The sequence below is a fragment of the Oncorhynchus nerka genome, linkage group LG15 (genome assembly GCF_034236695.1).
Source record: "Oncorhynchus nerka isolate Pitt River linkage group LG15, Oner_Uvic_2.0, whole genome shotgun sequence".
NCBI lineage: Eukaryota > Metazoa > Chordata > Actinopteri > Salmoniformes > Salmonidae > Oncorhynchus > Oncorhynchus nerka.
Genome location: NC_088410.1, coordinates 97,639,915 through 97,653,854, shown reverse-complemented (window position 1 = coordinate 97,653,854; position 13,940 = coordinate 97,639,915). Strand labels below are relative to the sequence as shown.

The 13,940-nt window shown below is 45.3% G+C and overlaps 1 protein-coding gene across 1 annotated transcript in view; it reads right to left on the bottom strand.

Annotated features, from left to right (window-relative positions):
* ssuh2.1 (ssu-2 homolog, tandem duplicate 1) overlaps positions 1 to 13,940 on the bottom strand; it is a 39,551-nt gene that overhangs the window by 23,809 nt on the left and 1,802 nt on the right. The window lies entirely within an intron of this gene.

Genomic DNA, 13,940 nt, shown 5'->3' with positions numbered 1-13,940 from the left:
TTCCTGACTGTAATAACCGGGGCCAGGAGTCTTTCCTGACTGTAATAACCGGGGCCAGGAGTCTTTCCTGACTGTAATAACCGGGGCCAGGAGTCTTTCCTGACTGTAATAACCGGGGCCAGGAGTCTTTCCTGAATGTAATAACCAGGGTCAGGAGTCTTTCGTGACTGTAACAACCAGGGTCAGGAGTCTTTCCTGACTCTAATAACTGGGACCAGGAGTCTTTCCTGACGCTAATAACCAGGGCCAGGAGTCTTTCCTGGCTGTAATAACCGGGGCCAGGAGTCTTTCCTGACTGTAATAACCGGGACCAGATTCTTCAAAGTTCAGGTCTGGTCAAAAGAAACCCAGTTATGACAGAGACTCCAATGTCAAGGTTCAAAGATCAGGGGGCACTGGTTGAATTTGAACCCTGGGAGAAGAGCAGGGTTCTCTTCTCCTAGAGAAGCAGTAGCCGAAGGTGTTGGATATAGGCAAGGCCCTGGTTATAGTCCAACTTAAACGGCATTATACTCTATGTTACCAGTTTAACGGAGCAGAAAACAAATGTTATAAATAATTAGCCTCCAAACTCATGGCTTGTGTCCAATAGTGAAGCTTGTGACTTAAACATAAGGGATGCCGTTCTAATACCAATAATATTATATATATATATATATATATATATATATATATATAATAATAATATCTAATATTGCGGAAAAGAACAGCCCCGGTCATTCTCATCATTGCTAACATTCTCTCTCACTGTGGTTTTGTCTCATTAAAACCTTCGATACAGAATTGAATAATAGAGACAAAAAAAGACAAATGCTCGATTGAAAATTGTCATCATTTTCATTTTACCTTTTATTTAACTTGGCAAGTCAATTAAGAACAAATTCTTATTTTCAATGACGGCCTATGAATAGTGGGTTAATTGCCTGTTCAGGGGTAGAACGACAGATTTGTACCTTGTCAGTTCGGGGGTTTAAACTTGCAACCTTCCGGTTACTAGTCCAACACTCTTACCACTAGGCTACCCTACCGCCCCTCATTCGGGATGGTCACATCATTAGAAACTTCTCTCAGGCAAACAACATTAGCCTACATCATAACATGAGTATCTGGCAGGCCTGAGTCATGGAAATGCCATTGAAATAGAAAAACCAACCACCGGCCCAGCTGACAGGCCCAGGCCGACAGGCCCAGTTGACAGGCCCAGCTGACAGGCCCAGGCCGACAGGCCCAGCTGACAGGCCCAGCTGACAGGCCCAGGCTGACAGGCCCAGCTGACGGGCCCAGGCTGACGGGCCCAGGCCGACGGGCCCAGCTGACAGGCCCAGGCCGACAGGCCCAGCCGACAGGCCCAGCTGACAGGCCCAGCTGACAGCCAGGCCGATAGTGGTCAAGTTCCTGAGGTTCAAAGGGCAACGTAACTGTTCTGGAAAGAGACAAGAACTTTAGAGGAACGTACATCTTCCTCAACAAGGACTGTCCTGAAGCTGTGCGCCAGAAGAAGAAAAAATAACTTATCTCAGCAATGAAAGTTACCAGCGCGTGTGGGGACATTGCTTACATCCGCTATGACAGGCTCATTGTCCACCCTCCCTCCCAAAAGCCTGGAAGGGGTGAGAGCCAAGCCTATGGCACAGTCATGTGGTCAAGTGCTGCAAAGAAATACCTAGTTAAGCTGCAGCTGGCCCAGAACAGAGTGGCACATCTTGCTCTTCATTGTAATCAGAGGGCTGATATTAATACTATGCTGCCAGTCTCTGTTGTCTGAGAGTTGAGGAGAGACTGACTGCATCACTTCTTATTTTCATAAGAAACATTGTGTTGACAATTCCAAAATGTTTGCATAGTCAACTTAAACACAGCTCTGACACACACACTTATTCCACCAGACATGCCACCAGGTTTTTTTTTCACAGTCCCCAAATCCAGAACAAATTCAAGAAAGTGTACAGTGTTATATAGAACCATTATTGCATGCGACTCCTTTCCATCTCATATTGATCAAATGAACAGCAAACCTGGTTTCAAAAAACAGATAAAGCAACACCTCACCCCTATTTGACCCAGATATTTTGTGTGTATGTTTTAATATGTAGGCTACGTAGTTCTGTCCTTGAGCTGTTCCTGTCTATTACATGTTCTGTATGATGTCATGTGTCATGTTTTGTATTCTGTGTTCTGTGCTCTGTGTTCTGTGTTCTGTGCTCTGTGCTCTGTGTTCTGTGCTCTGTGTTCTGTGTTCTGTGCTCTGTGGTCTGTGCTCTGTGTTCTGTGTTCTGTGTGGACCCCAGGAAGAGTAGCTGCTGCTTTCGCAACAACTAATGGGGATCCTAATAAAATACCAATAACCAAGTTTGACATGTTACTAGTATGTGTGGGATACGCAGGGTGGTAAAACACCGTCCAACGAAATGCTGACTTGCAGGTTCCTTCAGGACGATGCAACAACAATAAGAAATAATCAAATATAACAATAGTAACATAAAGTAAATGGCTCAGTAGAAGAGAATAAAACATTTTATCATAAGTATAATACCGGAATAATAACAATAATAACTGGCATATGGGTGGACTGGACAGTGCTCTCTCCCTCTCTCTCTCACAGGAAAAACAGACATTCGTTGGGAGGGAGAGTACAGGATGTTATATTGTCATCCAACAACAATCCTACTCTGTCTGGTTTTCTAAAGATCACGTTGGATTTGAAAGGTCTAGGCTAGGGAGTAGTCAGGCAAACTTTTTAATCAAACAATATTTATTTCCAAGAACTGGAAGGCCGGGAGAGAGAGGCGACCTGAGCAACACAATGTGTATTATATTAACCAATAAACGTTATACTACAGTCATATTATCAGCAGCTAATGTCCATGTAGGTAGACCTGTCATGTGATGTTTACGTAGTATAATTTACATGCATTGTATTACACACACACATGATGTGTAAACACTGTCGGTGGAAACATCTTTGTCCTGACATGACCCAGGTTGAATACAGACTGAGGGAATAAGGAGTGGCTCCTAGATCGAGATAGATCAACATTGTGTATGAGTTGCAAATGCCAATCCCTCCCCCCCCACACACACACACACACACACACACACACACCTTTGAAATCTGTCTTTGTATCTTCATGCACAGTGATTCAATACATTTTGTTTAAATTATTATTTAACTAGGCACGTCAGTTAGGAACAAATTCTTATTTAACATGACTGCCTACCCTGGCCGAACAACATGATACAGCCTGGATTCGAACCAGGGTCTGTAGTGACACCTCTAGGACTGAGATGCAGAGCCTTAGACCACTGCGCCACTCAGGAGCTACTATTACAACAAGCTACTTCGGTTTTAGTTATCATCATATAACATCATCATCACCACTCAGGAGCCCCTACTACACAAGCTACTCATCACCACTCAGGAGCCCCTACTACACAAGCTAATCATCACCACTCAGGAGCCCCTACTACACAAGCTAATCATCACCACTCAGGAGCCCCTACTACACAAGCTAATCATCACCACTCGGGAGCCCCTACTACACAAGCTAATCATCACCACTCAGGACCCCCTACTACACAAGCTAATCATCACCACTCAGGACCCCCTACTACACAAGCTACTCATCACCATCAGGAGCCACTACTACACAAGCTACTCATCACCACTCAGGAACCCCTACTACACAAGCTAATCATCACCACTCAGGAGCCCCTACTACACAAGCTAATCATCACCACTCAGGAGCCCCTACTACACAAGCTAAGCATCACCACTCAGGACCCCCTACTACAACAAGCTAATCATCACCACTCGGGAGCCCCTACTACACAAGCTAATCATCACCACTCAGGACCCCCTACTACACAAGCTAATCATCACCACTCAGGAGCCCCTACTACACAAGCTACTCATCACCACTCAGGAGCCCTACTACACAAGCTACTCATCACCATCAGGAGCCCCTACTACAACAAGCTACTCATCACCATCAGGAGCCCCTACTACACAAGCTACTCATCACCACAATCATCATACTACTGTGTGAGAACCAAAGGAACAAGTTGCAAGAAAACACTGTTGTCCTTATTACAGTGAAATAACTTCTGCACGATAACAATATAGTATAGTTTACATATTACACTGTATTTACATGGTATTACAAAGGTATCACAACATGGTGGCACACAGGAACCTGTAGGGCCCAGACACCATCAACACAACATGGTGCCACTCAGGAACCTGTAGGGCCCAGACACCATCAACATGGTGCCACTCAGGAACCTGTATGGCCCAGACACCATCAACATGGTGCCACTCAGGAACCTGTAGGGCCCAGACACCATCAACATGGTGCCACTCAGGAACCTGTTGGCCCAGACACCATCAACATGGTGCCACTCAGGAACCTGTAGGGCCCAGACACCATCAACATGGTGCCACTCAGGAACCTGTATGGCCCAGACACCATCAACATGGTGCCACTCAGGAACCTGTAGGGCCCAGACACCATCAACATGGTGCCACTCAGGAACCTGTTGGCCCAGACACCATCAACATGGTGCCACTCAGGAACCTGTAGGGCCTAGACACCATCAACACAACATGGTGCCACTCAGGAACCTGTAGGGCCCAGACACCATCAACATGGTGCCACTCAGGAACCTGTATGGCCCAGACACCATCAACATGGTGCCACTCAGGAACCTGTAGGGCCCAGACACCATCAACATGGTGCCACTCAGGAACCTGTTGGCCCAGACACCATCAACATGGTGCCACTCAGGAACCTGTAGGGCCTAGACACCATCAACACAACATGGTGCCACTCAGGAACCTGTAGGGCCCAGACACCATCAACATGGTGCCACTCGGGAACCTGTAGGGCCCAGACACCATCAACACAACATGGTGCCACTCAGGAACCTGTAGGGCCCAGACACCATCAACATGGTGCCACTCAGGAACCTGTAGGGCCCAGACACCATCAACATGGTGCCACTCAGGAACCTGTAGGGCCCAGACACCATCAACATGGTGCCACTCTCGGGAACCTGTAGGGCCCAGACACCATCAACACAACATGGTGCCACTCAGGAACCTGTAGGGCCCAGACACCATCAACATGGTGCCACTCAGGAACCTGTAGGGCCCAGACACCATCAACATGGTGCCACTCAGGAACCTGTAGGGCCCAGACACCATCAACATGGTGCCACTCAGGAACCTGTAGGGCCCAGACACCATCAACATGGTGCCACTCGGGAACCTGTAGGGCCCAGACACCATCAACACAACATGGTGCCACTCAGGAACCTGTAGGGCCCAGACACCATCAACATGGTGCCACTCAGGAACCTGTAGGGCCCAGACACCATCAACATGGTGCCACTCAGGAACCTGTAGGGCCCAGACACCATCAACATGGTGCCACTCAGGAACCTGTAGGGCCCAGACACCATCAACACAACATGGTGCCACTCAGGAACCTGTAGGGCCCAGACACCATCAACATGGTGCCACTCAGGAACCTGTAGGGCCCAGACACCATCAACACAACATGGTGGCACTCAGGAACCTGTAGGGTCCAGACACCATCAACAAGGTGCCACTCAGGAACCTGTAGGGCCCAGACACCATCAACACAACATGGTGCCACTCAGGAACCTGTAGGGCCCAGACACCATCAACAAGGTGCCACTCAGGAACCTGTAGGGTCCAGACACCATCAACAAGGTGCCACTCAGGAACCTGTAGGGTCCAGACACCATCAACAAGGTGCCACTCAGGAACCTGTAGGGTCCAGACACCATCAACAAGGTGCCACTCAGGAACCTGTAGGGCCCAGACACCATCAACATGGTGCCCAACAGGAACCTGTAGGGCCCAGACACCATCAACACAACATGGTGCCACTCAGGAACCTGTAGGGCCCAGACACCATCAACATGGTGCCACTCAGGAACCTGTAGGGCCCAGACACCATCAACATGGTGCCACTCAGGAACCTGTAGGGCCAAGACACCATCAACACAACATGGTGCCACACAGGAACCTGTAGGGCCCAGACACCATCAACACGGTGCCACTCAGGAACCTGTAGGGCCCAGACACCATCAACATGGTGCCACACAGGAACCTGTGATCAAGTGGTGGCTTTGTCTTCGTGCTCCAGAATGCCCTTTTCATTCCATTGACCATGAGCACTACACAGCACCACCTTTTCCCTATGTAGTGGCACTATCTTTTGAACAGAGCTCTATGGGTCCTGTTTAAAAAAAGGTGTGTAAAGAATAGGGTGTCGTTTGGGATTTACAGTCCATGTGTATTAAAGAAGTATTCATATGTGGGCTTTTCCCAACTACTTCCAATTGTTAGTTTTGAATGTACCAGCGTACAGGGCTAAATATACTACAGGCTGGCCATTGGTGTCACTGAACACAATACAGTCACCAGTCTATAGAAATACCAATGAGAAGCAGTTTCCTCTTTGCACTGTTATGAGATGGGAGTTTAAGATTATAGGTGATATCTATGTCACTTAGCAGAGGCCTTTATCCAAAACAACTTACAGTACAGTATGAAACAAGTGTAAAAATGACTCACTACTGTAAGTGTCTCTGGATCAGAGAGTCTGCTAAATGACTCCCTACTGTAGTGGATCAGAGAGTCTGCTAAATGACTCCCTACTGTAGTGGATCAGAGAGTCTGCTAAATGACTCCCTACTGTAGTGGATCAGAGAGTCTGCTAAATGACTCACTACTGTAAGTGTCTCTGGATCAGAGAGTCTGCTAAATGACTCCCTACTGTAGTGGATCAGAGAGTCTGCTAAATGACTCACTACTGTAAGTGTCTCTGGATCAGAGAGTCTGCTAAATGACTCACTACTGTAGTGGATCAGAGAGTCTGCTAAATGACTCACTACTGTAAGTGTCTCTGGATCAGAGAGTCTGCTAAATGACTCCCTACTGTAGTGGATCAGAGAGTCTGCTAAATGACTCACTACTGTAGTGGATCAGAGAGTCTGCTAAATTACTCACTACTGTAGTGGATCAGAGAGTCTGCTAAATGACTCACTACTGTAAGTGTCTCTGGATCAGAGAGTCTGCTAAATGACTCCCTACTGTAGTGGATCAGATAGTCTGCTAAATGACTCCCTACTGTAGTGGATCAGAGAGTCTGCTAAATGACTCACTACTGTAAGTGTCTCTGGATCAGAGAGTCTGCTAAATGACTCCCTACTGTAGTGGATCAGAGAGTCTGCTAAATGACTCACTACTGTAGTGGATCAGAGAGTCTGCTAAATGACTCACTACTGTAAGTGTCTCTGGATCAGAGAGTCTGCTAAATGACTCCCTACTGTAGTGGATCAGAGAGTCTGCTAAATGACTCACTACTGTAGTGGATCAGAGAGTCTGCTAAATGACTCACTACTGTAAGTGTCTCTGGATCAGAGAGTCTGCTAAATGACTCACTACTGTAAGTCTCTCTGGATCATAGAGTCTGCTAAATGACTCACTACTGTAGTGGATCAGAGAGTCTGCTAAATGACTCACTACTGTAGTGGATCAGAGAGTCTGCTAAATGACTCACTACTGTAGTGGATCAGAGAGTCTGCTAAATGACTCCCTACTGTAGTGGATCAGAGAGTCTGCTAAATGACTCACTACTGTAGTGGATCAGAGAGTCTGCTAAATGACTCACTACTGTAGTGGCTCTGGATCAGACAGTCTGCTAAATGACTCCCTACTGTAAGTGTCTCTGGATAAGAGAGTCTGCTAAATGACTCACTACTGTAGTGGATCAGAGAGTCTGCTAAATGACTCACTACTGTAGTGGCTCTGGATCAGACAGTCTGCTAAATGACTCCCTACTGTAAGTGTCTCTGGATAAGAGAGTCTGCTAAATGACTCACTACTGTCAGTCTCTCTGGATAAGAGAGTCTGCTAAATGACTCACTACTGTAGTGGATCAGAGACTCTGCTAAATGACTCACTACTGTAGTGGATCAGAGAGTCTGCTAAATGACTCACTACTGTAAGTGTCTCTGGATCAGAGAGTCTGCTAAATGACTCCCTACTGTAGTGGATCAGAGAGTCTGCTAAATGACTCACTACTGTAAGTGTCTCTGGATCAGAGAGTCTGCTAAATGACTCACTACTGTAGTGGATCAGAGAGTCTGCTAAATGACTCCCTACTGTAGTGGATCAGAGAGTCTGCTAAATGACTCACTACTGTAAGTGTCTCTGGATCAGAGAGTCTGCTAAATGACTCCCTACTGTAGTGGATCAGAGAGTCTGCTAAATGACTCCCTACTGTAGTGGATCAGAGAGTCTGCTAAATGACTCCCTACTGTAGTGGATCAGAGAGTCTGCTAAATGACTCACTACTGTAAGTGTCTCTGGATCAGAGAGTCTGCTAAATGACTCCCTACTGTAGTGGATCAGAGAGTCTGCTAAATGACTCACTACTGTAAGTGTCTCTGGATCAGAGAGTCTGCTAAATGACTCCCTACTGTAGTGGATCAGAGAGTCTGCTAAATGACTCCCTACTGTAGTGGATCAGAGAGTCTGCTAAATGACTCACTACTGTAAGTGTCTCTGGATCAGAGAGTCTGCTAAATGAACCCTACTGTAGTGGATCAGAGAGTCTGCTAAATGACTCCCTACTGTAGTGGATCAGAGAGTCTGCTAAATGACTCACTACTGTAAGTCTCTCTGGATAAGAGAGTCTGCTAAATGACTCACTACTGTAGTGGATCAGAGAGTCTGCTAAATGACTCACTACTGTAGTGGATCAGAGAGTCTGCTAAATGACTCACTACTGTAAGTGTCTCTGGATCAGAGAGTCTGCTAAATGACTCCCTACTGTAGTGGATCAGAGAGTCTGCTAAATGACTCACTACTGTAAGTGTCTCTGGATCAGAGAGTCTGCAGAGAGTCTGCTAAATGACTCACTACTGTAGTGGATCAGAGAGTCTGCTAAATGACTCACTACTGTAAGTGTCTCTGGATCAGAGAGTCTGCTAAATGAACCCTACTGTAGTGGATCAGAGAGTAAATGACTTCCTACTGTAGTGGATCAGAGAGTCTGCTAAATGACTCCCTACTGTAGTGGATCAGAGAGTCTGCTAAATGACTCACTACTGTAAGTGTCTCTGGATCAGAGAGTCTGCTAAATGACTCCCTACTGTAGTGGATCAGAGAGTCTGCTAAATGACTCACTACTGTAAGTGTCTCTGGATCAGAGAGTCTGCTAAATGACTCCCTACTGTAGTGGATCAGAGAGTCTGCTAAATGACTCACTACTGTAGTGGATCAGAGAGTCTGCTAAATGACTCACTACTGTAAGTGTCTCTGGACTCAGAGAGTCTGCTAAATGACTCCCTACTGTAGTGGATCAGAGAGTCTGCTAAATGACTCCTACTACTGTAGTGGATCAGTGGATCAGAGTCTGCTAAATGACTCCCTACTGTAGTGGATCAGAGAGTCTGCTAAATGACTCACTACTGTAAGTGTCTCTGGATCAGAGAGTCTGCTAAATGACTCCCTACTGTAGTGGATCAGAGAGTCTGACTAAATGACTCACTACTGTAGTGGATCAGAGAGTGTCTCTGGATCAGAGAGTCTGCTAAATGACTCCCTACTGTAGTGGATCAGAGAGTCTGATCAGAGAGTCTGCTAAATGACTCACTACTGTAAGTGTCTCTGGATCAGAGAGTCTGCTAAATGACTCCCTACTGTAGTGGATCAGAGAGTCTGCTAAATGACTCACTACTGTAAGTGTCTCTGGATAAGAGAGTCTGCTAAACGACTCACTACTGTAAGTCTCTCTGGATCATAGAGTCTGCTAAATGACTCACTACTGTAGTGGATCAGAGAGTCTGCTAAATGACTCACTACTGTAGTGGATCAGAGAGTCTGCTAAATGACTCACTACTGTAGTGGATCAGAGAGTCTGCTAAATGACTCACTACTGTAGTGGCTCTGGATCAGAGAGTCTGCTAAATGACTCCCTACTGTAAGTACATTTACATTTACATTTAAGTCATTTAGCAGACGCTCTTATCCAGAGCGACTTACAAATTGGTGCGTTTACCTTATGACATCCAGTGGAACTGCCACTTTAAAATAGTGCATTTAACTCTTTTAAGGGGGGGGGGGGGGGTGAGAAGGATTACTTTATCCTATCCTAGGTATTCCTTAAAGAGGTGAGGTTTCAGGTGTCTCCGGAAGGTGGTGATTGACTCCGCTGTCCTGGCGTCGTGAGGGAGTTTGTTCCACCATTGGGGGGCCAGAGCAGCGAACAGTTTTGACTGGGCTGAGCGGGAACTGTACTTCCTCAGTGGTAGGGAGGCGAGCAGGCCAGAGGTGTCTCTGGATAAGAGAGTCTGCTAAATGACTCACTACTGTAAGTGTCTCTGGATAAGAGAGTCTGCTAAATTACTCACTACTGTAAGTCTCTCTGGATAAGAGAGTCTGCTAAATGACTCACTACTGTAGTGGATCAGAGAGTCTGCTAAATGACTCACTACTGTAGTGGATCAGAGAGTCTGCTAAATGACTCCCTACTGTAGTGGATCAGAGAGTCTGCTAAATGACTCACTACTGTAAGTGTCTCTGGATCAGAGAGTCTGCTAAATGACTCCCTACTGTAGTGGATCAGAGAGTCTGCTAAATGACTCACTACTGTAGTGGATCAGAGAGTCTGCTAAATGACTCACTACTGTAAGTGTCTCTGGATCAGAGAGTCTGCTAAATGACTCCCTACTGTAGTGGATCAGAGAGTCTGCTAAATGACTCACTACTGTAGTGGATCAGAGAGTCTGCTAAATGACTCACTACTGTAAGTGTCTCTGGATCAGAGAGTCTGCTAAATGACTCCCTACTGTAGTGGATCAGAGAGTCTGCTAAATGACTCACTACTTTAAGTGTCTCTGGATAAGAGAGTCTGCTAAACGACTCACTACTGTAAGTCTCTCTGGATCATAGAGTCTGCTAAATGACTCACTACTGTAGTGGATCAGAGAGTCTGCTAAATGACTCACTACTGTAGTGGATCAGAGAGTCTGCTAAATGACTCACTACTGTAGTGGATCAGAGAGTCTGCTAAATGACTCACTACTGTAGTGGCTCTGGATCAGAGAGTCTGCTAAATGACTCCCTACTGTAGTGGATTTACATTTAAGTCATTTAGCTAAATGACTCACTACTGTAAGTGTCTCTGGACATCCAGTGGAACTGCCAACAATACTGCATCTAACTCTTTTAAGGGATCAGAAGGAGTACTTTATCCTAAATGACTCCTTAAAGTAGTGGGGTTTCAGGTGTCTCTAAATGACTCACTACCTGTAAGTTTGTTCCACCATTGGGGGCCAGAGAGTTTTGACTGGGCTAAATGAACCCTACTTCCTCAGTGGTAGAGAGTCTGGCCAAATGACTGTCTACTGTGATAAGAGAGTCTGCTAAATGACTCACTACTGTAAGTCTCTCTGGATAAGAGAGTCTGCTAAATGACTCACTACTGTAGTGGATCAGAGAGTCTGCTAAATGACTCACTACTGTAAGTGTCTCTGGATAAGAGAGTCTGCTAAATGACTCACTACTGTAAGTCTCTCTGGATAAGAGAGTCTGCTAAATGACTCACTACTGTAGTGGATCAGAGAGTCTGCTAAATGACTCACTACTGTAGTGGCTCTGGATCAGAGAGTCTGCTAAATGACTCACTACTGTAGTGTCTGGATCAGAGAGTCTGCTAAATGACTCACTACTGTAGTGGCTCTGGATCAGAGAGTCTTCTAAATGACTCACTACTGTAAGTGTCTCTGGATAAGAGAGTCTGCTAAATGACTCCCTACTGTAGTGGATCAGAGAGTCTGCTAAATGACTCCCTACTGTAGTGGATCAGAGAGTCTGCTAAATGACTCACTACTGTAGTGGATCAGAGAGTCTGCTAAATGACTCACTACTGTACTGCCCTGCCAAGAAAAAAGGCAGTAACTGCTGATTTGGTCTAAAATGAGTTAATGTCATTTTTGCTACATTAAATACATGCTTAATCACGTGGACAAGTATCCTGCCTCTATTGTATTGTGTTCAGGAGAAAATGGGGGTCATGTTAGCAGTAACTTGATAAAGTTACTATTTATCAAAGGTAAATAAAAGCCATTTTTCTCAGTTCCACGCTATGAGCAGTTACTGCCTTTGTGCTTGGTAGGGCAGTCATATTGTCTCTGGATAAGAGAGTCTGCTAAATGACTCACTACTGTAGTGGATCAGAGAGTCTGCTAAATGACTCACTACTGTAGTGGATCAGAGAGTCTGCTAAATGACTCACTACTGAAGGTCTCTCTGGATAAGAGAGTCTGCTAAATGACTCACTACTGTAGTGGCTCTGGATCAGAGAGTCTGCTAAATGACTCACTACTGAAGTGGCTCTGGAACAGAGAGTCTGCTAAATGACTCACTACTGTAGTGGATCAGAGAGTCTGCTAAATGACTCACTACTGTAGTGGATCAGAGAGTCTGCTAAATGACTCACTACTGTAAGTGGCTCTGGAACAGAGAGTCTGCTAAATGACTCACTACTGTAGTGGATCAGAGAGTCTGCTAAATGACTCACTACTGTAAGTGTCTCTGGGTAAGAGTCTGCTAAATGACTCACTACTGTAAGTGTCTCTGGATAAGAGAGTCTGCTAAATGACTCACTACTGTAGTGGCTCTGGAACAGAAAGTCTGCTAAATGACTCACTACTGTAGTGGATCAGAGAGTCTGCTAAATGACTCACTACTGTAGTGGCTCTGGAACAGAGAGTCTGCTAAATGACTCAAATGTCAATGTAAAATGTACAGTAAGGGCAAAATGGTCATAGGTATTTAGTATGTGTACGTGTGACCCCTGCGGGAGTTGAACCCATGACCTTGGCGTTGCTAACTCCATGCTTTAGGCCTAGATGAACACACTGATAATGAATGGCAGCAGGATAAGCATGGAATGTAAAGCTTGATTAGCATGCAGACAATGTACGTAGAATACATCACAGAGACAGAGAGCGGTAATGTAGGGGGGGGTGGCTTGCATCTTGTTAAAACAATCCAATAGAATGGACATGGATGGGTCTTCTGAAAGCATAAAACCAAGAGGACGTAGGCCTACTGTATACAAGAAAAAAGGCAGAACTAGCTACAACCCACAATTATTTTAATTTTTTTACCTTTATTTAACTGGGCAAGTCAGTTTTAAGAACAAATGATTACAAGTAGCTAGTCTACTAAAACTACTCGACTAGTCATTAGGCCTACTAGTCGACTAGTCATTAGGCCTACTAGTGATTACATTCATTTGCCCAGCTCTCATGGCACAGCACTGCTCATGCTTCTCAATAACAATGGCACGGGACGCAAATAGACTCTACGCTACTCCTGGAAAGAAAAGAATGTTTGATTACTGTACCTACAGTGTAGGAACAGTCCCATAGTAGGTGAACAAATACCAAGTTCATAATAGAACATGGTGAGGTGTGGCATATCCTTTCACTCAAACAAATGGAAAATAAAAAATAAAAATAAAGGAATAGTAAAATGAGTTGATTGACGAGGCTGGATCGAGCAACTAATCTAAATGGGATACTGTCTGTAGATAAAAGTTAATAAGAATAACTGTTATGATAAAACAACAAAAAATGGTCTGCGTGGAAAAGTCAACACAAAACACCACGCACCTGTTGATAAGCAAGGCTACACGAGGAGAAGCCCTTGGAGACGTCATTGAAATTCAATTTGGAAACATAATAGTCTACACACTCACTACGCACACAGGCAAAAATACCTCACACCCACATGAAACTGGATGGAAGGGCTTTGCGTGTAGCCAGAGGAAAGCCTTTAATTCCACAAAAAAAAGGCTGTTATATTGATTGATATCCATAATGAAATTAAGAGA